The sequence below is a fragment of the Genypterus blacodes genome, unplaced genomic scaffold, assembly GCF_046128005.1.
Source record: "Genypterus blacodes isolate CSIRO-AG114 ecotype Tasmania unplaced genomic scaffold, CSIRO-AGI_Gbla_v1 ptg000045l_1, whole genome shotgun sequence".
NCBI lineage: Eukaryota > Metazoa > Chordata > Actinopteri > Ophidiiformes > Ophidiidae > Genypterus > Genypterus blacodes.
Genome location: NW_027466858.1, coordinates 2,409,001 through 2,435,000, shown reverse-complemented (window position 1 = coordinate 2,435,000; position 26,000 = coordinate 2,409,001). Strand labels below are relative to the sequence as shown.

The 26,000-nt window shown below is 44.6% G+C and overlaps 1 protein-coding gene across 2 annotated transcripts in view; it reads right to left on the bottom strand.

The window, feature by feature from the left end:
* Positions 1-26,000, bottom strand: part of sema6a (sema domain, transmembrane domain (TM), and cytoplasmic domain, (semaphorin) 6A) — a 92,516-nt gene extending 66,516 nt beyond the window's left edge. For both annotated transcript variants that reach the window (XM_076149388.1, XM_076149389.1), the window contains exon 1: positions 25,611-26,000. The gene's annotated coding sequence lies outside the window, so the exon portion shown is untranslated. The remainder of the gene's footprint in view (positions 1-25,610) is intronic.

The window sequence follows — 26,000 nt, the reverse complement described above, 5'->3', positions numbered from 1 at the left end:
GGCGATGTCCTCCTTTTTTTCCCCTCTTCTCATTTCCTCATTCTGTCTGCTTTTGATGAGTCCCTGGGGTAATTTGTCCCTCCTGACTCTCTTCATCCCTCCCTCCATCCCTCCCCCCTTCCATCCATCCATCCAATCCTTCTGTCATCCATCTAGCTACCATCCAAACCTCATGCCGCCAACACCACAACACCATCTCTAATCCAAGGACAAGGCCTGGAGCATCACGCGAACGCACACACACACACACACACACACACACACACACACACACACACACACACACACACACACACACACACACACACACACATGTGCACAATTACAGAGAAAGCCTGAGAGGGAGCATTTCTGCAGCCTGCTAACCGCAACAATGAGCTAGACGCTTCACTGACAGAGTTCGAGCCCCTTAAGACATAAGAGGATCAACTTGCTCATCTGGTCACTTAAACCATTTACCTGTTTGTGCTTGTATCTCCACCAACAGGCTTTTGTTTAGATAAAAAAACATAACGCAAAAGCTGAATTGTTGCCCTCACTTTTCAAAGAGTCTCAAGTACCAAAGCGAGTTTCCTGCAAACGCAATTTGGCTTCAGGCATAAAATATTGTCACTCTGTTCGTGATTGAATTAAAAGCTGAAGCACAGCAGAGCAGATTCTCCACAGCGTCTAATCTCTTCGTCAAAGGAGGATCTGAGGATTACTATCTTCAATGTAAAACTCCTAAAGTAACTGTAATCTACAGCAGAAGGAAGATACAATTATGGGATTATTAGCAGCGCTGCTTTAAATTCTTGCTGCACTGATTGTTATGCAGAGCAATGCAGAGTCTCTACAAGGTTTCACTAGTTTAATTATTCAATCATTCATTCACATTTATTTGTTATTGTATTGTGTTTGTATTCATTCCAGTCTGATTACTGTTTTTCAGCCTCTTTTTCATATGAATGCCTAATAACCACAACATAATTCAACTTCACCAACATATAAATCACCTCAACTCTCCACAGTCCATCATTGTCCTCTATAGCTACTTTACAGCAGATAAGGAGCTGAACTGTAATGATGGAATTCATGAGCCTGTCTGAAAGGCATTTATGCATTCATTACATCTGATTATTTATTACCTTTGTTCCTCTCTCTCTCTACAGTTGTTAATTGTCACTTCAGTTTCGTCACTTTTTCCAACAAGCCATTAGAAAGCGGCATTCCAGAAGACTTCATTTTTCATTTTGATTCTTTCCTTAGCAAAGACAAGCCATCTGTGAAATGATACCATAGAGATTCATTCTCCAGCGGCATATTAATGCCGTGATTGAAAATCACAATCTGACTTTGGAGGCAATTGCGAGTGATGGTTATGGAAGGATTTGCTTTAGTTTTAGGCATTTGGGTTTATGTGGTATGTGTGTGTGTAAGTTTGTCCAGTCTGAGCTCGTATCGCTTCATATTCAAGTTATGTGCTTGAGACAAAGTGAGCAGTTACGTAAATATAAGATACTTTTGGTGCTATTTCAACTTTATCTGTCTCTTAAAACTTGAAGCAGTCGACTCAAGCTCTGTTGAAACTTGCTGACAATGTGAAACATATTAGTGTGATGACCGGCTGATAAGTCGGGGTGGTGGAGTCCAGCAACAGGCAGGAGTTAATCCCTCTGTGACAGACACGATAGGGAAGAGGTCAAAGGTGACATTTTCAAAGAAACCAAGGAAGAGGAGTAACTTTGTCTTTTCTCTGAGTTTGGCTACACTGTGATGAGAGCCAGTAGACGACAGGGTTCACAAATTCAAACGGTGCAGTGTGTGTGTGTGTGTGTGTGTGTATGTGTGTGTGTGTGTGTATGCAACCGTCTGTCAAACAAATCACTAAATTGCATACTGCACACAACAAATTCATGCAAATGGAGGCATAATCCATCAGGAACGACAGAGGTAAGCTCTGCAATACAGCAATGTTCATTTCATTATCCCCACTGATATTATCTCCACTAACAGCTGGAAAATGGAGCCTTGTGCAATATAATGGACAAAGACACATATTCTGTCACTGGGTGCCATGGAACTATGGAGGTCTTTGAGATATGCATCAGTTATTATAGACACAGAATGATAAGGAAATAATAACAAGTAATCATTTACACTGAAATCAGTTAAGCACATCTGGGTTCTATTTCCAGCTGGTTTGGAGTTAAATTGCCCGAGCCGACAACAGCCTGAATGCACTCTAATGTAAATGGAAGCCCAGCAGCTCCAAATGGCCCAGACAGCTAAATGCAGGATTTCTGATGAGCAATTACTTTTTTTTTTGTATCAATCTAGACATCATTTCTGTGGGTTATGACAACATCTCATTTAACTCACAGACTCACATCCATCATAATTCCACAGTTTTGCGATAATAACATTTATTCGGACGTGAAAGTTGAAGTAAGTTAAAGTTAAACATGAAATAAATTCTATGACTGACAGAAGTAAGACATAAAGCACTGTCACTCAAACTTAACATGTATAACATAGGCTTTTGTTTCCTGTTACCAAATATGGTCAAATTAGGCATTTGTTTAGAATAATGTCTAACTGCCTGTCACTGATGTTGCTTGCCCTTCTGGAACCTATTCTCATCATAATGATCCATATGTCCCCAGATATGAGCAACAAAGCTGTTGAGTGAAATGTTTTCATAACTCAGAAATGATGTACCAGAAAAAGAGCCCTTCTTTAAAACAAATGACCTGTTTTACAAACTATGTTTTTTACAGCAATGTGAATTTAATACCTAGATCAGAACCGGCCTGGATATTGCCTCTTTCTCCCTGTGTAACACTGAACAGCACCTCTAAATAACTGTGCACCCTCCTTTAAAAACTGCAGTTCAATATACGTTTTTGTAATAAAAAAAATCTTGTAAACCGAGCAAAACAATGTCTAGGGTTTTATAACAAAGCTTTATGTTTTCTTTTTATTGCATGTATCACCACAGTGCACAACATTAGATTACACAATTATCATCTCCCTAAGCACCTTACGCTTAGATGCATGGCTTTTTGCGGTGTACAGTAGTGCTGTATAGGCAAGAAGCACCGGTGCTATAGAGTTGAGAGATGAGACAACAGAAGCTAATCCCAGCAATGTGCCTGTGAGGGTTTCAGCTCAGCAGAGGGACTTAAAGCAGAGAGGCGGGGAGCCATTGTCCCCTGGGATGCAGATTAACTGTTTAAAAAGCAAAGGTGACGTCTTTTAGCACTCAAACTCCCGCAAACTCTATGTTATGCCCTCTCTCTTTAGCCTCTATCTTATTGTCGCTCCATCTTCTTTCTCTACAGTGCATTCTTCCCTGTGCAAATACATCTTTGGCTCTCTCTCTCTCTGCCGCTCTCTTTATCTCTCTCACCTCACCCCCCCTCCCTCATTCTTTGGCCCTCTCTTTACATCTAATCAAGTAGGAGAGAGAGAGCATAAGCTTGGAGAGAGCGCCTCAATCAGAACTGTCTGTTTTGGGAGCTGTGCCAAAGCCGTAATGAAACACTGGGAAGAGAAAAAGAGCTGCCGATTAAAAGTTATTATGCTGCGATTGCACCACTGAGTGAAAAGGAGCTGCACACATTTGGGATCTTTATCTATGGGGACCTCAGGGGGGAAAAATTGTGGGGGATGAGGGAATTGAACACAATGGAGAGACTTGAGAAAGGGGGATGACAGTGCTGGAGTATGAGGGAGGAGAAACTAGGGCACGAGGGAGCAGAGAGAGGAGTAAATACGGCGGCAAAGGAGAGGAGAGAAGGCGCCACTAATGATTTACACAGGGGAGGGGTGAGGTGAGCGCCACGCTAATAGAGGGGGGAGGAGAGAGGGCTGGTGCATGTAGAAAACACCATGGGAGCGACGAGGGTCGTCCACATGGGAGACACACGTGTTTACCTAAAGGAAAACAAAGAGTAGTATGGGAAAGCATGCGAATAAATCACCCCACAGAGGCAGAGTGTCTTTAAGAAGTCTAAGGAGCAGAATGTGTGTGTGTGTGTGTGTGTGTGTGGAGAAGGGGGGCACAGCTTAAATCTCCACATCTCTCACCCTCCGCGTTCTGAATGTGTAAGACTGTGTAAACAACATTCTGCTGCGTGCTGTAAGTACATAATAATTCCCGTCGGATTCATACTTTTCTCTCTCCCTCTCTCTCTCTCTCTCTCTCTCTCTCTCTGTCCTCTTGTGTGAGCTACATAATGCATGAGTATTCTGTATAGACTGGGCACAGCGGTTGAGAAAGCATGCAAAGTGTATATGGGAGTGAGTAATATGTATTTGTAAGATATCATTACATAAGAACCTCAATGCTTTCCTTGAATCTCTGCAGTAACAGGACATCCTGCTGCACGCCTACGTAGAAAAGGAACATTCTGATGTTGCATTCACACTCATCTGAACTGAACATGCTGCACATGAACGCACAAGACATGCTCTCTATGCTTCCGTCTCTGTCAGTCTCACCTCCCTTTCACTGATTCACCCCAGCACACACACACACATACATCATACCAAACACAGCTCCGTCATAATGAGGCCATCATGATGAGGGCAACATAGAGTTAACAGACAGCCATTCATCCCAGAGAGCCATGGAGTCTCCTCTAGTCTCTATATGGCACAAGCCCCAGTTTGTGTGTGTGTGTGTGTGTGCCCCGTGCGTGCTTGTGTGTGTGTGTGTGTGTGTGTGAGAATGCATGCGCGCGTGCATGTGTGTGTATGTGGCTGCCAAGCAGGGTGGGCCCCAGTGCAGAGGCCTTCATGGCATGACCTCAGCAAGAGCCTTTCCTCCTCCAGGCTCTGCTGCACACACACACACACACACATTCACACACAGTGTTCCCAGCGTTCCTGGCAGCACCAGCCAAACCAGGCGGCTCCTCCACATCTCTCAGTAACTGTTACTACTGGTGCCCTCTGAGTTCCCTTCTCATCTCCTCTTCTGCCATTTCTTGTCTTGCTCATTGTCAATCGTTGCTTGTATTCAAATTCATTCCACAGGGAGCAATATGAAACAAATGCACAATAAAAACACTGTCTGCTCATATTACTGTACCCTGAGGGCACGGCTCACTACCTGAACACGTGTCGGTGCCAAGTGAAACCCCAGATTGCCGGCGTCTAGCGCTGCGGCCCTGCACTTCACTACTCCTGGACTGGATTCATTCAATGTCCACACATTGCTACCACAGCATGTAGATCACTAAAATGTCCTTTGTGTTCTGAACTCCTATCAAAGGCTGTGACTGTTACTCTTTCATACTTTAATATGAAAGTGCTGCTGTGTGGATTCATTCATGATGCTTTATCACTTTATACTGTATATTGCTGTTTGCTTGCTTGCTCACTTCCTGTTTTGAGTCCATGTTAACTGCAGCTAAGTCAGTTAAACTCATCATTCATGTTATGTTGAATTCTTGGATCCAACAATCTTTGGTTTAGTTGAGTTACTGGGCTGGGGGCGAAGCGTCAACGTAATTGACGTAATCGATTACGGAAATTTGTCGATTTGCATAAACGTGAGTCGACGCTTCCAAATGACGTAACAAGCGGCGGCGAAAAATCATCGCCCACGATCGTCTGAAGTGTGGGAGTGTTTGATACAGACACCGAATAATCTAGAGCTCTGTAAACTCTGCGAAATAGAAACGGCGTTTCACAGCAGCACAACTGCTGTGCACGAACACCTGAGGCGAAGCATCCCAGAGCGCTCTGTCATGACGGCAGTATGAGGCACCGTGAGTCCGGTTTCCTCACTCACACACTTGAAATTGATTTTGTAAATGTTCATGTGTAAAGTCATTTTTGCACCGCTGCTGACGTAACGTTACATCATGCGATGTTATTGGGCCGATTTATGTTCTCTGTTGACTTTAACACTCATGTATGAGTGAACTGGATGTCAAAACTGTGTTCCTAAGGGAGAGAGAAGGGAAGAGAGTATGTGTGCGTGCGTGTGTGTGTGGGTGTGCTTGGGTGTTTGTTTTATTGAGATTGAAAGTTTTAGTTATTCTCGTGTTCCTCAAACTGCACTTATTTTACTGCAAGATGATTTAATGTTGATCGGCTAAACCGGAGGTTGCTCAGTTATTCCTTCTGAAAGTGACTTGAATATTACATCGTTTCATTTATTTTTGTTGCATTGCCAAATACTGATTGCACTCGATCACTTTACCTTGAACTGAATAAGCATTTGCTTTAATTTTATTTGGGAGAGATTTTATGTTGGACTATTTAACAGAGATGATCAGTTAAGGCCAAGCTATTTTTTGTTGTGGTAAAATGCAGTGATTACTTTGTTTTGTTACATTTGTTTCAGAAGATGATTAAATAAAATATTGACATGTTAATGACACAAGCCTGATATATGTGAGGAAATTAATTGTTATATTATTTGACTGATACGAAAAAAAATCATCTGTAGATTAATCGACTAATCGAAAATAATGTAGATTAATTGTTTTAAAAAAAAATATATCGCTAAGTGCAGTTGAGTATGAAGAGCAACACACACAAGGGTAGCTGGATTTCCATACATGTTGGATCTCAGCTGATTAGTTCAGAAACAGGAGGCGGGCTCACTCGATCAGCACATTAGGTCTTTAAGTTGAACTCTAAAATCCCAATCTGAAACCACTTCAGCTCCACTGCTACCAACACAGAAGAGATCGATGGGAATCAGGCAGAAGAAAATAAATTGCACAGCATTTGGAACCCTGCCCATCTTCATGTCTCACATCTCTGAAAAGCAAAGCGGGTTTAAGACATGCACACCTTCTCCTCTGCCCATCTTAATCTTTAAAGAACATTTGCGTGCTAATACAAACAGTGTTCTCTTATTCAGTTTATCATCTCCCAATCCTTGCATATATAAAGACATAAACAAACAGCATTTCCTCTGTGCTTGTTCTGAATGTGGAATAGGAGTTTTGCATAACTATGGCAAGAGACGTACATTACAGTCTGGCACTATGCATAAATCATCGATATTAAAACTCTGAAAACAAACTCAGTTTAATTTTGAATGAGGTGATTTCTTATTCCCCAGACAGGAAACACATTTAAGTTGAAAGAATTGTTGTGTATATTTGATTTAGGCAGCAATTTGGGAACGCTAAAGAGCAGGAGGGACGTTAAAGAGATCCCTCTACCCAACAACAGTCTCTCTCTCTTGCTCTCTCTCTCTTCCTGCCCCCCCTTTCTCTCGGTGTCCCTCTTCTGTGTTTGTCTATCAAAATGTGATGAGCTAAGAAACCCAAGAAGCAGCTTTGGTTGTGAAACAGTATCCTTCTCTGGGGATTTCAGCCATTTTGTTGAATTTGCATCTTAACAACCTTTCTGAGTAATTGAAAAAGTGGTGTCAGAACCTAGAGTCTTGATCTCTGATATGGTAATTACCTTCCATTTATGCCAGAGACTTTGAAGGAGTCCTGAGATCTAGCAGCAGCAGCAGCAGCAGCTGTCTTTGAGGGGAAAGACGTAATGACCTGCATATGTCTCCCTCTTCTTGGGAGCTATCAAAGTGCATTTGGCCGGGCATTTTCATCTGTGGTTGACATCTCTGATTATAAGATCCAGTAAAGTTGTCTAATCTTCTAACAGCAGCAGAGAGGAAGGAGGCATGGATGAAAAAGTGGCAGGATGGGGTGTGGGCGAAGGGATGGGGGCAGACCTTTTAATGTGGTTTTACTCCACTGTAAAATGGGTTCCAGAAGCAAAGTGTGCTGCGTACACAGAGCTTAAGTCTAAGCCTTTGATGACATGCTACTGGTGTGTGTGTGCGTGTGTGTGTGAGTGCACGCGTGTGTGAGAGAGTGCTGAAAATGTATGGGAATATGAGACTCGTTCATCGAGAATAAATCCCCCTTCTGCAGTGACACAGACTGCTGTAATCCTTTGTTACAAAAAGTCCAGTTAGTGAGAAGTGAAAACAGTAGAGCCTGTGAAATGAGAAGATGGATGTAGCAACACTGACGTCCTGGCTACTGAAGCTCACAAAAGCATGTATTCCTAAATTATTACTTAGCCATATAGGTTTCCGTACAAGTACATGCAACAAATCCTTTGAGACTAAACCCTTTCTGAAGGTGCTGCTATGTAACAACCCCCCACCAAGTCTTTCCTGTTTGATCCTTCCTGGTACTGTAAACCTAAATACATGACAGCTGACACATATCAGCAGCCTGCAGGACTTGTGTTGAAACCACTCAGCTTATATCTTTGGATTCAGTCCCATCTCTCATCTGTATTTGTGCAAGTCGGCGCTGCGAAATGTCAAAACAACCGGTGCGAGGGGACTGTTTCAAGAACGACTGATCTATCAGACGGGTCTTATTTGTCTTGGCTGATACAAACATCTCAGTTCAGTAGCCATGGTTGTTTGTGAGCATCTGTGTGTGTGTGTACGTGTATGCATACACAGTAAGAAGCCTACTAGACATTTGTCACCATTGTAAAAGTCCATTATATTGCATGTTTTAATATTACATGAGTTCAACCGGCGTGTAAAAGCGGGAGTGTTGTGTTGGTGCTTGATCTGAATGGTCTTACTATGCTGCATGTGATGAATGCTTTCTTTCCATCATCACAGCAATTGCTTGATTAACTGAAGTCATTTTCCAATTACGCTGCTCTCTTTGAGTGCTAGGCCAGAGACTAATCACGGTCAAATGGAGAAGGAGAAACCGTGGGTGTGAGGAGAGAATGGAGGGAGTGCTAAATGATCCGTGACACAGTCGAAGCTGCTATTCTGTGATTTATCATCTTTACGCCCTTAAGGTAAACTATTAGTATGAGCTCATCAGCTGCTTTAAAATGAAAAAAAAGCCTAAATTCAGATTGAATGAAGGTGATAGCAGTAAAGACTGAAGGGGTCGTCCAATAACTGGGAGAGAAAGGGGCAAATTAAGCTTTTCCATTACAACAAAGCGAAACATTCCACGTCTTGGAGCTGATGGGCTTTCCAACTCACTCCAGGCCTTATGTCTAGTAAAACGTCATCAACTGTAACTATGAGAGCAACTGTGCTAATTAGATGCAGGACACTATCCCTCTGTATACATGTACGTAGGTCTTCCTCTCAGTCCCGATCAATACAGAGTTTGTTAAAGAGCCACTAATGTCCATGGCTCCATGATTCACAGACATTAATGACCTGGCTCTGGATGCTGCTACGACAGCTGAAGACACCCAGCACACAGTCCAATCAATACTCATCCATACTCTATCTCTACCATCTGCCGAACTGCATCTCTCTTTCTATCTCTCATGCCTATCTACCTTTTTCCCTTCACCTCTGTCGTCTCCATCCCTTATCTGTCCCTCTCTGTTACCCAAGATGCTATCTTTCGCTTACCCCCAACACTTTCTAGACTTCTTATCTGTTTGTGTATCTCTCACTTACTCTGCTCATCAATCAATGATTTACTCTGTCTATCTCATACTCTCTCTCGCTTTCTGCCTTCCTTCCATCTTCCTCCGTCGCTCTCTCTCTCTCTCGGCCCTGCCAACAGCTTCATTGTCCTTGAGTCGGGGTGAACAATGTTAGCCCACATGGGGCCCCACTGCAGTCCCAGCCGAGAAGGCAGGGAGCACCGGAGAACACCCATAACTCAATGTTTCAACTGGACTGCAGGATAAAGGGAAGCCTCACACATGGCTGACTATGTGGGTCAGGCTTAGATCATTTGTAGAAGAGGAGGCCAGCAACTGGCACCAGAATCCCCCACTGAGTGTGTGTATACTGTATATATGTGTGTGTCTGTGTGAGTGAGTGACTGACTGAACGAGTGTGTCGGGCAACCCATTGGCGAGGGCCCCCCCCAGTTCACCCTAGCCAACCATTCTATGGGAAACCTGCTCCTCTCTCTCCATCCCTGCTGCTCCTTCCCTCCACCCCCATCCACTACGCGACCGCACCCTGACGCCTTTGTGAGCATTGGGGACAAAACGGGGGGCTCTTTGGGGCCACCAATTAGTCCTCCCCCATGGGGTGACATGGCCGATGAATAGAGGGACCCCCAAACCGCCCATGCATGTAATCTTAGCCTTTCCTTTGGAGGCTGCACTGTCATAGTCACAGATACAGGCTCTGTTTTTAGAGAGGTCTCTGTGATTTGAAGAAATGACCTGCTGGTCTAACGAGCTGAGCATCCGGACGCCACTCAGTCACTTTGTCAGAGGATAGGATGGAACTTGTTCGTCTCGCTGTGTGTACATCCTGGAAGGCATGCAAGGAAAACTTGAGGGGGGTACGAGAAGGTGAATTTTTCCCATCAATCACCAAGTGACATAAGTAACAATAGCAACTTGGAATCCATTACCTAAACAAACAAAGACATAGCGGGGGAGTCTGCAGCAAAACCCTCATCGAGACGGCAAGGCTATGTAAACTAAAGTGGTGATTGAGAAGACCGGGGGGGGGGGGGTTGAATGAGCAAACCTAACTCCTGGTGAACCAGAACTCTTGTCAGCCAGACGACGTATCTCAATAGCGGCATTATAGTTGAAACAAACCCCTGCTTCTGCTCACTGGCCTTGGAGCTTTGAGGAGAACAAAAGGAGTTTAAATGTCATCTGATGATATTCGATTAAATCCCAGAATTTACAGCAAAGGCACATTTCTCTCTACCTGTAATTTGTGTAAATACTTTCATGAGTTTCAACAGTGGTTACATCTTGAGTCAGACTGGAGAGATTTGAATGACTTAACCTATGCCTTTCAACTGAGCTAGCATTCAAACACCCCTTAAGTCTCCTTGTCTCATTGAAAAACAGTTAAATTGTATTGACTTGACATATAAGAGATTAAGGGTCCAAGCTGCATGCAGTCTGGCACTAAGCACTCAAAGACACACACACACACACACACACACACACACATGAACACTTACGCTCACCTTGCTCACCTTGGCCATGAGCAGAGAGCTGAACATAAAATGAGGAGAAATGATAGAAAGGAGAGACTGACATGGAAACCGAGTGACATAGAAACAGAGTGACAGAAAGAGAGAGAGAACAATAAAGTATTCTATAGCAGTGCATTTGCCTGCTGCTCTCTCCCCCCCCCCCCCCCTCGCTCCCTCCTCGACGTCCAAACAAGTCAGCACAGGTGAAGCTTACACAATGACCTCATACGTAGACAAATTGCCATTGTATTCATAATCACAATTAATAGCACGTTGTCAGGTATCATTACTGTATTCATAGATAATTTTAGCAAAGAAAATGCATCAAGTCCAACTATGTCAGTGTAAAGTAATAAGCAAATTTTCCTGTGTCATTTTCCTTAGTAATAGACCGATATCAGTGTGGAGTGGGTTAGCCAATAGAAAGACACAAATTATCTACTGAACGAAAACAAGAAATTAGGCTTTCAAAATGAGAAAAGAGAGACACATGGGGTCTTTGTTCATCATCATCATCATCATCGTTTCTACCTGAGGGGACCACATTTCCATGGCCTCAGTATCTTGTGAACAGATAACACCAAGCAGAAACCTCCCGAAATTGAAAGCCTTTCAAACTGGTTTTCTTCCACACTGATGTATTATTTCCTCCGTGTGGCATTGCTCGTATGCCATCCCAAGGTATAAAGTATATGGTAGTTGTGTTTTGTGGGCTCTGGCAGTGCTGGGGGGAGGTGTTAGGACGTGCCGGAGCTCGCCTTGGCAATAGATCAATGGCTCTGTGTTCCCACTGAGAGATATAGGAAGTACAGGGCAAGCAGCAGCCGCACCTTAAAATAGCTTCACCGATCGCGGCGCTCGGCTTTAACCCAAATAATGGGATGGCTAGCCAAGGTCTGCATAGGTCCCTCCATTTTTGATTAGCTCCTGACCTTTGGGTGGACTGGTGACAGCAGAGGGATTTCATACCGAGGAGACAGAAATAGGGACAGGACCATCGCTCTGACTCATTCTGTCTCAGCCTGTGACCTTGCTCATCTCTCCTGAACCGATGTCTCAGTTCAAGTTTGAGTAGCAGGAAAACATCGGAGTGTGACGGAGCAATATAACCCACACTTAAGTCTCAAGGCTTCAAGGCAAACCATGTCACACACACAGACACACACATCCACTGACATGATAATCAGAAAACAATGGAAAAATCTCAAGGTTGGGTGCACAAATTGAAGAGATGTTCCTCTTTCACAGCCAGTGTCATGGAAACATGGTTGTAAGTTGGTCACATGGAGATGCAGACATGCAGGTCCATGATCCCACACAGGTGGAGACGTCTATACTTTGCAGAAACGTGTTTCCCAGAGGAGCCTCAACCTCCACGTGACTTAATGTGCCTTAATGAGAAAATAGAACACTCAGCTTTTCCCTGACCTAGAAACAAAAGCAGCGATTCAGCACGCCATAAATAGAAAAATATAGATGAAACATAAATAAAAAGCAAGTAAATAATTAGAATGGTAATGATTGCGGACACGTTGCTCATTAGCAGCGGGAACGTCGGGGCTTCTAACTCATTCTTCTGTGTTCTCCTCTCTTTTATTTCTTTCCTCCTGACTTGATCAATTTCTCAGTTCCACGCTCAATGTCCCCCCCCCCCACACACACACACACACACACACCACTATGCGCAGTGATGTGTGTCTCTCTCCCTCTTCCTCTTCCTCTGTTCCTTTCTGCCTCATCCCCTCCCGCCTTCCTCTCCCCTCTGCCTTCGCTCTTCTTTCTCAGGGTCAATTAAGCTACAGTAACTAAACAGCACTGCACCCTGTCACATTCCATCCAGTCCCTCTCAATGAGTGACTACAACTTTCACTAAAACAAATGGGCTTTGGAGGAACCCAGTCCCGGAGCTATTACCATATGAACAACTCACTTCCTACTGCACAATGAACTACCTTGACGGACCTTTGCTGGCCTGGGGCTGGCCTTGGTGGAACGGGGTTATTAATGGGGTATAAAGAAGGGTCTGTGCGCAGGTTTGCTCGCCCCGTTTCCCCTCTGCACTGCCCCGATGCGCTCGGCTCTGTTTTCCATGTGCACCAATATTTACTTCACAGGGGGTCGACAGAGAGGCAAAGAGGCCCGTTCGCACGCACCTAAGTACACACAAGCTCACAGCAGGACGGGCATAAACGCAGAGGAATACAGGAAACACAAACTTTTGAAGCATACACACACACAAACACATATGAGCAACAACACGAACACACTTTAAACTAGGAGAGCACCATGCTGTGCACTTCAGAGACCACCAAAGGCAGATCTATTTATTTTTTCTTCCATCTCCTCGCAGAAAGCTCGAAAATGTTACAGCTGTATTAACAGCGGAAACCTTTACGAAGGAAGAAAGCGCGGGGTCTAGTTTCATAATGATCTTTCTATGGTGAAGACATCTGTGACATTTTCATCGCAATAAATATTTATTGTGCTATCTTGTATTGGTGATTAACATAAAACAGTAGCGATTCAACCTTTACCCAGTTGGTGAAAGCTTTTCTATTTGCGGTTTGAAACACCCAGTAGGAGGTATATTGTTCCTGTAGAACAACGTCTTACAGTCAGAGAGCAATGTGATTAAATTTCAAACTGGATTTTTGTTTCGGAATGAATAGATGAAGAATCGTGTAATTAGCAGGGAGCAGCAATATCCACCAGAAACAAAAAATCCATCAACAGGAAAGTCGATGACATCAACATCACAGCTCAGTCATTTCAAATCTCTCCTCCACAGACCAGCTTTGCTTAGGACTTTGACACTCTCTGTTTCTGGAAATGCTGTGAAAACACGCCTGATCATCTGCCACAGCCACTGGAACAAAGGAAGAATCATAGAAGTCAGTGCAGCCGACACAGTTTGTTTGTCTTATCTATACATTTGATCTGTTTGGGGGAGGAGGTTTGTAGAATGGCTCATTGTGATCTGACACTATAGCTTACATGCTTGGCCTGCAGGGTGGGTGGGCGGAAACAAAATCGCAAGGGTTAGACTGAACACTCAACTCTGACACCAAATGAAAACAGCTTCTCCTGTTTTGCAGCACAAAAGAGCAACAGCTCCACTATCTATACTTAGTTTCAGTAGAGGAAACAATGAATAAACATCCTGCAATCAGATCTCCCCCCACTCAATCTGACGCATTTCCCTACAACTTATCCTAAAGAAGTAGTACGACTCACACTCCACCATGCTGCCCAAAACCAAAAATGCAGAAACTGTCAAGCTGTTAGAAAACACTATCTTACTTTTAGTCGCACTTTTATGCTCAAAATCAACCTCTTGTAATTTAAAAGAAATTCAAACAGCAGATGGTGTGACAAAGTATTAAATCATACAGTAATTTAACAACTTTTTTGACAAGTTTGTATCCAATACATCCTAGTTATATTGTAGAAGGATAAAGCCACAAACAATCCAATAGGAGGTTGACCAGTGTCTACTTGCATGTATGTATGTTCTGAGTCTAGATTGGGTCATAATTGTAGTAGCCACAATCTCACAAATGGTTTGGTTTCCAAGCATCCTGACCAACCTCCTTTCATCATCATATCTGTGGGCATCTGAAGCCAACGTAACAAAGAAAACCTGAGTCAGACTCGGGCTTCTCACGGATCAGATCCTCATCTGACCACCAGGTTATCTGATTCCCAGCACATGTCCGACCCACTGACACCTGATACACAGACCGAGCCTCAAAACCCTGTCAGGAGATACCAGAGAGCGACACATAGCACATAGCACAGCATATCATGACCCACAGGCAGGCACTATATGCATCTGTGTGGATGGATACTATATTTATGACACTGACAGGATCCTTCTAATGCACGCATACATGCACATACTTGTGTGCCTGGGTAGGTATGAGTGTGTGTGTGTGTGTGTGTGTGTGTGTGACCTCATCTACAATTTCCAGCTCGCCATCACCGTGGCATAAAAGATTGTCTAAAGCTTGTTATCTCTGGCACATTTTTGTTAGTCAAGCTTCACCATGAAACCTCTCAGAGGTGGATAAAGTTCCAGCATCTGCCAGGTAATAAAATACACCATTTGTCCTTCTATACAAATGGTTGTGATACAGGTGTGCTCGTCTCTGTGTCAGTTTGAGAGATAGCTATCAGTTAAAAAGGTAACCTAAGACTCTTTGCTTTTTGGGACTCCCCCTTTTCTTCTCATTACATTCCATGGAGAATACGCTTTAAGGCATATGGGAGGCCTGGCTGGTCAGCAAGCTGTTTGGATGACTAACCTGTCCACCTTTTGTTCTTACCATCACTTCTTCTGATGAGAACACGTGCGTTCATTATAATTTTCAGTAGAGCTCTTGATTGGAGGGAAAGTAATCAGCCGTTCATCAGGAGAAGAAAGACACACATGGCATAAACAGTATTAATGCTTCTATTGATTACAATCGCCCCATCTGCTTCCACACCCTGCTGGATGTAACACAATGCATCCCAGGGAATAAATAACCATTGCTAATAGCTATAAAAAGCTCCCGGCAATCCGCTAACGTTCTAGCCGCTAAAATCGATATCGCCCCCAACCACAATCTTTATTTAATCTCAATACAGTGGCACAGTGAATTAGGGGATGGAGAGTGGATGACAAATTGTTTTGTCAGAGGAGAACGAGACAAATAACTGCTTTTGGGTGAATGAGGGAAATGCACCAACTGTCTAAAAACCGGGTCAAACTGTGTGTTTACCGGTTCAGACGGATTTACCTACGCTAGAAATCCCCTCTCCATGCGCTAAGGTGCTTTGGATAAACATTACATCACGCTCCTCTGCTTCTGTTGTGTCAGACTGACTTTCCAAAGGTTCCCAAATAACAATCATTAATTAAATGCATCTCCCCTGTGCTCCTGTTCCATTCAGTCGTTGCTGTAGTCACGTCCCAGGCAGTATTTACTATAGTAATTAGTTCACGGTTGCAAGCGTGGAAATCACCGTGATGCAGGAATAACTATCTGACTGCCTCCAGGGTGGGACAGGCAATGAGTGCACTCACACAGGAAAGTCACGCCTTATTATGCAAGTGGTGGGGGGAAGAAATACAGACTCACACAGGTAATAAAGGCGATACAATAACGGCAGACTATGCAAACATGCTCGGGGGAAAGTGGACATGAAACTATCTTGACACCTGGAAGGAGTGCGGTGCTCTTTAATCAGTGTGTGTCCTGCTCCAGAATGAAATATTAAAATATCACCAAGTACCAAAAGTAAAAGCTGAGTACCAAAATGGCTCCCGAGCATGTTCCATTCTTCATATTACAGCGAGTCTTACAGCAACTGCTACTCTTCCCCTCCTACTGTCCCAGCCTGTAAGGCCTCCACAGCCATAAAGAGGAATGCAGGACATATTTCAAACCTGTCACTTAATTGCTCAGTTGTCACCGGTTTATTGGCTAAAGGTCTTGCTTTATTGAGTTTGAGTTTTGTGTGTGTGTGTTTGTGTGTGTGTGTGTGTGTAAGGGCATGTGAGTGTGAATGCCAATGAGTGTGTGGGTAACTTTTTTTTCAGCAGTAATGTACACAAATGATCCAATTATTCGCAACAACATCCTCATTCCTCACAGTGTTGTAATAGCATCGATATCTTAGTCTGGGTCGTCTGTGCTATCTCTGAATACTCATTTACCAAAGGCTGGGTCATCCAGAGCTAGACAGCCTTACTATCACAAGCACACACTCGCTCACACACACATAAACGTGTAAGCACACACTAAGTCCTTCACCTGTTAATGTGTGAAACAAATGACAGCACTGCAGCGGCGCCAGTAAGAACACACTTGTCCGTTCTTATCGGCTGCTCGCATGAAAACCTGTTTGTTCTAGATAGACTGTAACAATCTACCAGTCAGCTGAAGGGAATTTAGCCGCAACTCATAGGGCTGAACAGAGACACAAGAGGCAGGATGAAGATCAAAGTCAGGTAGAAACAGAATAACAACAATAGGCCTCAACAACAGGACAACCTACTGCCCAAAGCACCCGGCACATGTAGGTCAGAGCTGCACCTCCGCAGACTCACCTGGTCCCCGTCCTCTTCCTCTTCCCCTGCCCATCTGCCTACTTTGTCGGAGTGTGTAATGATGTAACGCACTGTAACTGTGCGGCGTTAAGTCAACACTGTGAAACAGGTAATGGAGCTTTGTGTTTTCCTCTTTCCTCTTCCTCACACACACTCAGAAAACAGCAAACACCAATTTCCTAATAACCATGCTTCACATCTCGAGATCTGGAGTTTAATAAGTTCAATATTTGTGTACTTGAATGAATCAGAGCAGGGGAAGAAAAGGAGTTATCGCTGAAATGCAAAAGGAGCCGTTCCTGGTTAGTGAGACTCGGCCGCGTTCCGTAAATGATTAACGGTTAGTGAGCCTGGATACCTTCACCCTCTGTCCCGTGTTCCTATCTAGTTACCAGGCTAACGTTACTGGACCTGATGTAACCAGTCCTCTCTCTCTCTGACAGAAACTCAAGAGGGGTAACTAACTACTGATGACACCTGAGAGCGGCAACACAAAGCCTTAAAGAAACCAGGGTCAATAATGAGAAAATATAAAAAGATGAGAGGAAGTCTCTCTGCACATAAAAACGCCTCTCAGATGAGGAATGAATGAAATAATTGCAGGTTCTATTGCTGTACAATACAAAGATCCATAAACAGAGGAATGGATGATTATTCAAAATCAAACACATCCCAGAAGAAACAAACCCACCAACTGTATCAGTCAACCAGATGAAACAAGTCCCAGATTAGTCGAGAGCAGATCAAAAGGCAGTGCTCAGTATGCAGCTGCAGCACCACCCAATCAGCTCCAAACTCCTCACTGAACCACAATAGGCCTCATTGCAGGATATTCCCTGATTTCCCATCTCGACACACACATCAATATGTATGCGAGGGATACAGTACATGCGCTCACTCCAACCAGACGCCCTGGCGAACCTCCACGTGTGCAAAAATCAATCATCACTCAACTAATCCAGTCAACATAGCCCATCAAACCTTCAACAGGTTCAAAAAGGCAGGAAGGCTTGTTAACAAATAAAGTAAAAAAGGCCCCTGGCAGAGTGTGATGGATGAATCAAGCCAAATGTGCGGTGGGTATGATCAGAATGGAGGATGAATGAGGGCATTATTATGCAAGGCACAACTCGCTCTCTTCCTCCCTCGCAGCTTGTCTGTCTTCCTGCCTATCAACCGGCGTTCCTGATTACCTGCCGACAGGCCGAGCACCTTTTGTCCAGATTAAATGGGGGGGAATGGGGGGCAGATGGTGGAGAGGCGAAAACGTTATTTCCTTGCTCAACAGCTCCTATTGAAAAGGTGTTTTCATTTCTGCGCTGTGTGACTCCCAGCGTCACTCCCTGCCCCCGTGGCTAACTGTCCAGCTGGTCTGTCTGACGCGCTGTCTTCTTCTCTACCTGTCAGCCTAAATATTTTAGTTTCTTCCTTTCTTCCTGCTTGACCTCTAACACCCCCCATCTAACTTTTCCTGCATCGGTCGGAACGTCTCCGTCTCTCTCTGTCTGCATTCTTCCCTTCCGGTCTCTGTCCCGCAATGTTTCCTCCCTGCCTGTCTCCTTCTTCCTGCTCTACATCTGACTAGTATTGTCACAGTTTGGACTTGTCTTGCTCAGACGGCAGCCTACTGAGCTGAGACTTCCTGTGCTGATTTTACTGTGTGCAAGTGTGCGGTGTGCATTTTGTGTGTGTGTGTGTGTGTGTGTGTGTGTGTGTGTGTGTGTGTGTGTGTGTGTGTGTGTGTGAGAGAGTGTGTGTGGTGCGAGTGGGCCTTTGTGAGGCCACTCAGCGGAGTGATAAGTACTCCCAGCCCTGCACTTCGCATGAGCTGATGGACAGAAGGGACCAGAACACTGGGGGCCTTGTGACTCTGTGTGTGTGTGTGTGCGTGCGTGTGCGTGTGCGGTGCATATTGTTGTGAAAAAGAGGGAGGGGAGATTGTAGGGGGTGGAGGGGGTGGCTGGAGACCTGAGAGTGGGGTGTATGCATCACGAGTGTGTGTGAATGTGTGTGTGCTTCTTTTTTCAGCAGACCTTGCCACATGGCTGCAATTTGTTCATTAGCTATGTAATAAATGAACACACACACACACACACACACACACAGACACACACACGCACACGCACACACACATCCACAGAGGTAATATTGTTCTGAGTTCTGGCTGATTGGATTCTGAAATAGAGGACCCTCTGGGGAATGGCTTGTAGTCTACCAGCCACTGTGACCAGCAGAAGGCTGATTTCTTAACAAGGTTTGAGGAACAGTCTTTATCCCTCAAACACATGTAGGCCGTGTGTTTCTATTTGCAGGAAAGGAGACTGAATATAAACTAGAGGAACGCCGGCTCTGTAAGGTTCCAGATCTTAACTTGGATACATTTTGATTGCTCTGATTGCTTTCATATGGCTGCATGTGAGCGTCTTCCATCATTACGTCTTGTGTTTATTTGAGAATAACTACACATGAAGGTTTACCATTCACCTGGAAACAATTAATATTAACCCAGAACCAATTACAACTAATCTATCATCATCAGTGTGTTACGGGAGCTTTGGACTCGTAGTAACATTTCACTCAATACTAGTTTGAGCTAAATTGCTCCTGCCAGAAGGCCAGCTCTAAATATTTTCATCATAATACAGAATGCGATATTAGATTCTGTAAATCAATATAGCCACGCTGACGGATCATTTCCGCTTAAAGAGGGAAGAAATAAAGTCATCTGTCAAGCTTTGTTTGGCCCACTAGTGGAGCTCAGCAGTGGAGCAGCTTGTTCAGCATTCAAGCTCATTGCCTCTGGGAGGGAACGACTGCCGCTCTGCCATGAGCATACAGATCACCTTACACACATTGGCTTTTCCTTTGCCTTGATAACTGATGCATGCACGTACACACACACACGCGCGTGCGGTGGACACAAAGATACCCGCACACCCCTTCATCCCATCCCCCACATGGATTACTTCACCTGCTGCACCTGAGAATGTGACTGCTATGATGTCACCTGCAATCCCATCACTTCAAAGGCACACCACAGTATCATCGGCACAAAGAGCAAACGCACTCTCCCGCTTCCTCCTTTGTCCTGCGGTCGTGCCTACCGGTAATTCTCGTGCAGGAAGGTCCGTATGTGATTGCACACAGACTCTTCTACAATCAGATGCGCTTGGGTTTTTGCTCTTTGGCACTGGAGCCACGCCAAGCTGTCTTTATTCCTCTTCCTCTTTTCTGATGCTGCCAGAAGAAGAAGCCAGTAAGTGTAAGTAAGTAGTAAGTGAGTTTATGTATAAATGCCTATCAATTTGACTGAGCGGCGGTTGAATATCCTGAGAATATGATTTCCGTGCCGCCGGTTGCCTACTTTCTCTCCATCCAGCTGCTCCCGTTGGAAATACAAGCACAAACAGAGGCTGATGTGATGAAACAAGGCGATACTACAACCACCATATTAGAGCATAGTCAGCCATTAAAAGCCCCAAATGAGATTACGGGGTCATATGGGAGGGACAAGCTTCCCATAAAGTCGACTAAGTGCACCTATGAAGGCAAACAGACAGGAAAAGTAGATAGAGAGTGTGAGAGAGAGAGAGATAGAGAGAGGGTGACTACAGAAAGACACAAAGAAGAGGATTGATAGCAAGAGGTTTTCCTTGCAATGGCCATTTCCATAGCAGTCGATGTCCCCGGTAATCCATCATTGAAGAACATGAATTCAACGTGATTTACCATCAAAATATCCAACTGAGCGTGAAACGAGAGGCCCTTGCTCATCTTCCCTCTCAGCTCACAGGAATTCTTTTCCGTTGTGATGCAAGGAGGAATAACAGCCATTCATTGTGCTGTAACATAGTGGAGATGCACGAGCCCCATGAGCACACTCTTCACAAGCTGATGCCTACTGTGAAAATATTCCTCCGCTCTCGTTGGAAGTGGTGAGAGCAAGGAGACAACCGGAGTATACATGAGAGACGCCGACCGAACGGATGCACGGGCGGGAGGAGAGAGAGGGTTCACCGCTGAGATAAAAATGGAATCCATTTTAGTTTGTGAAGTACACTCATGCATGGAGTGAGGACCTACTCAGTGTGTTAGCTTGCCACTGCTCTTTGAAATCACTTCCCCTTTTTTTCCCTTTTTCCTCCCGTTTCAATTGTTCTGCCTTCTACTCGCTCCACCGTTCATATAATTTCCTAGGCACCCACAAACACACACACACACCCCTTTCCTTTCCTCTCCTTTCCTTTCCTTCCATCCCTTTCCTTTCACTTATCCTCTCTCCAGGCAGCAAGGCACCCCAACACTGTCTCAGGTCTTGAAACTATGGCAACGGAATGAGAGAGCAAGCGCACTCTATGATTAATAGATGAGAGATGCATTGCCAATCGCTGGGGCCTGGGGAGGAGGGACAGATGCACTCTAACAACACCACACACACACACACACACACACACACACAATCAGAGAGATTACACACACTGTAAACCCCCCCTCATCATTAGCCACCTTTACTGTTTTGCGGCACACACCCACATCACGGCTTGGACCACGGCTGAGGCACTGACACACACACCATCCTACACCAGGCGCACAGAAACACACAGAGACGGCTCCACTGGAGTCGAGGCTGAAGGAGCAAATGAAGAGGCGGCTGAGATTTCCTTATGGTTAACATCCACTGACACACACCTCCTTATTGGCTGCCAACAAACTAACTAACCACAGAAATAACCACAAAGCAAGAGGCCTCAGCCAGGCAGTGGACGCGGCCCTAATGAGTCTCTCCTCCATGACTCACAGCCCGGCTACGCTCTCACCTGTAAAAGCACCGGGAGCCCAATTCGAAGGGTTTAATAATTTGTGTGATTGAAGCTTTCCGAGGCCCGGCGTTCATCCATCCCGCCTTTAATCGGGTGCATTTGGACCGTTCCCTACACTTCCCCCAGGTTTCCTCACAGAGAAACGAGAGCCTGGGTTCTTATTGTGAGAAAAAGCCATTACAACACGTTAAAATGTCTTCTACATAATCTAATACAAAGTCAACAAATGATGATAAATGTTCCTGTGGATGATTCTTTATTTGGCTTTCACTTTTTGCTGGCAATGTGCGGCTATTAATTTTCCTCCGAGATGGACTGGCTATCACATTCTAATCCACTTAATTTCCAACAACAAAGCCTTGCCAAGGACCAACAGCCCAATACACTCGCAGACACCGAGCCAACTCTGCCACTCGGCCCGGAATAATCTTTGCCTGGTCCTTCATGCCACTGGCTTTCTTGGCACGCACCACGCACTCAATCAATTATGCTAATGTAATGAGTATGAAGCGAAGGTGTTTAACACACGGACGGTTAACTCGCTGGATAGTACAGTATAAGGCGTCCAAAAGGTTGCGGCTAAGTGACACAAGGCAGCAAACTGAAACCTTGAAAACTGGATTTTGTGCACGTTTGTGTGTTTGTGAGCGTGTGTGTGAGGAAGAGACGGAATACGGTACAACACACTGGAACAAGTGATTAGCGAGTGATTACACTTTTAATGAGGCATGGTGTGAATAGAGAACACTGGACCATACTGCACAGAGAAATACATGAGGTCCCTATAGTACAAGGCTCATCATTTATCAATCAGAGTGAAATATGTCCAAGTATAACCCAAATCAACAGCACATCTACTCCGGATAAACAGAAATCTGAATTTTAAATAATGCAGCATGTTTTTCTTAAGTATATTGAAATGAAAGACATATTAGTTGGACATATGAGGGTCTAAGAAGCTGTGAAGCGTGAATGACAGTGATGGAGAACCGCAGGCTGTGTGGCAAAATGTTTCTACGGAGGAAATTTGTTTATAAAAAGATAATTTGTTTTCGCAGGTGAAAATTTCCTCCTCTTTTCTCGTTTTCCGCTGTGACTCATTTCGCCTACTGAAACAGAACACACTCGCTCAGAATTGTGCTGCACTTGAAAGGGAAAAAGCTGAACAGAGCCAAAAGCCTGCATTGTTAATCACCGTGTTCCATGTGTGTGTGATAGACAGCTGCGTTCAAACAGCACCGACTTTGATTAGGCTGACCTATATGTGGAAAAAGCAAAACGCACAAACACACAGATACACGCACAAAACATCATGATCCTCATTTCCATTTCCTGTTGGACTACTACGGTGCGTTTTGGAGGCTTAATTGTGGCGGCGGCAGTTTAGAAAGCTGTGGGTGATAAAATGGGTTAAGAATCAATAAATCACACCCAGATGAGTGAGAGGGGTTTGATGCTTTCTCCTTCTCTAATTGTTTCAAAAAACAGAAGCCCACACACCGCGGATGCACATCAATAAAACATGGCATTCATAAAATATGCATAAATACACACGCTGCTGAATGCTGGGTATTGACACTGAGTGAATGAGGACCAATGGTTAACAGCGGTGGCCGGCCTCGTTGTGTATAATGGAAGTCCAATTCATTTAAACGTGGAGCAAAGCCATTTATCAATTATTCAGTCGTACTGTACCGGGGCAGCTTCTGCATCTGTCTTTGACTGGCAAAGGTAAATACCAACTCTGTATCATACACACACACACACACACATACGTGCACCGTGACAAATTCACATCAGTCACACACAATGCCGTCCCTCCTGTTATTGTTAAAGGATCAGCAGATCAAACGCTCCGCAGAGTGCCGCTTCAAGTAGAAGCAGCAGCTCTGCTCGCCCCACTGCTCTGTTCTGCCACTCTGTGCTGCTGCTGCTCTGTGCTGCTGCTCCTGAAGAGAGGAACAGCACAGGCGGCTTTCATAAAGATAATCAGGCTGTAATTCATGTAGTACCACTATTTGGCAGCGCGTAGGGTGTCAGTGATAATCACACTGCTTTGAGGCGTCGTAGCCTGCATGGCAATAGTGCGATGGGATTTACAACATTTGCAACATCCCAAAAAATGCCTGCAGGACATCTGAATGCCTTCAGGCACATGTTGTAGGAGGGGTATTGGTAAAATGCTCAAACCTCCTGCTGTTCAGCATTCAAGATCTACGCGTTATTCCCAAAACACGCCGTTGTGGAAACTGGCTGCACAAAACATGCCAGATGATAAAAACAGACAATACCAACGTTTTCCCACGATTTCATGTAAAACAAACCAAATACAACACCATGTCCTCTCAGAGGCAGCATGAAATACAGCTCTCTCTTTTTTATGGTTGGTACAATAGAATCATGTTTCTGAAACATCATGTGCTGCTGCTGAAAATCAGCTGACAAGAGGCATATTCTGCTGTAGGCATTCAATACCCCTTTAGATTCACCCATTTCTATCACCACTCCTGTGCTCTTCACAATCTGTAACCTACATTTAGAGTTACTGGAGAGGAGAGGAGAGGAGAGAGGAGAGGAGGAGTGTCTGGGTGTTGGCACGCTCATGCTGCTCTGTGTGGTCTGTGTGAGGCCTCTATATCTCCTCCTAGCTTGTTAACAGAATAAGGTGCAGCAGCACTTCATTTTAATGGCAAATCCACTTGTGAAACTAATGCAATACTGCCTCCAGGTTGGAACAGGAAACATTTGATTGATCCTTTGTGCCAGAGCAACACTGACCACTCACAATGGTGGCCTGAAATTACCGAACACACCCAATATGTGTGTGTGTGTGTGTGTGTGTGTGTGTGTGTGTGTGTGTGTGTGTGTGTGTGTGTGTGTGAGTGAGTGAGACCCAGAGGGGCTCAGACAGAAAGTCAGACAGAGTAACCCACTTAAAAAAATTAATCTGCAGGTAAATGACTGTTAGGTCAGATCAAATCCTTCATCATCTCACGTGATTCACACTGTAGTTTAATTTATGCAAAGAAAAATATGAAGAAGGATTATGAACACAAGCTGACGTCATTGATCTGCGTGTACATTTAGTTTTTTGGGTACTTTTGACTTGAGAATCTCCAGTTAAATGAAATGGAATTGCAATCAAATCCATGTGGTGATGCTGTAAAGAGACGCGATTTCAAAACAAATGAGTCACAACTAATATTACACTCGCGTTTAATGGCTTTTTTAATTTAATTGCGTAGATTTCCGAATGTTGTTGTTTCCAATCATTTTTATGGTTCAACGAAGAAGAGAAAAACACGTTAACACACAACAGTCGGTCCGAGTCCTGCAAGTTCCCACACACGCACACGCACACACGCAGTATATAGATGTAGATGTACCTGCTGCTGATGCTCATAGTGTTTTGTTTGTGTTTACGCTCAGTGTGATCTGTAATAGCCCCTTAGAGACCCGCACTTCTCAATTCCTTAAAGAGAAACAACGTAGAGGAGATTACGCACGAAATTGTGGCGTGATTTCCCTGGCAGCAGTTTAGACGCTTTAAGGACGCCACCGTCAAATGATCCAAACAAGAACAAGAGGCGGTTTGTGATATTAGAATAAGTTTGTAAATGCGTCATTAATCCGCTAAAATAAAGCTGAAGTTGCCAAAGTGGAGCCGGGGAGCGAGTGCACTTGTCGCTGGCTGTGTGTAGCGAAACAAGCCTCCGGGCTGGAGGACGGAGCAGTTAAAGTAAGTAGAAATAAACAAAGAGATCTTACCTTCAGCTCATGAAGGTCCGTGCCTCGGTGTGGTTGTGGCTTTGTGCTTTAATAATCCATCACAGCACTTCAGACGTTGGGAGGAATAACAATACGAGCGCTACTTTTCTGAAGCGGCTCTTGCGCTTCTTTTCGTGAACATGCCGCGCTCAAATCACACCTCTTTCAAATCGGAACATCCATCTGAAATCCACACTGTAGGGGGGTTGAAGCCCGGGTAGGGAGAGTGGCCGGTTAAAGTCCCGGCGGCAGCACGCACGAGTCCCGTAACTAGCGACCGAGCTGAGCGCAGTTCCTTCCACAAAAGCCTCCGGTCATCCTATTTGGAGATGAAGCTTCTTACCAGACTGGAGCGGAGCGCTGCGATCCCAGCTGTCACCCACCCGCTAC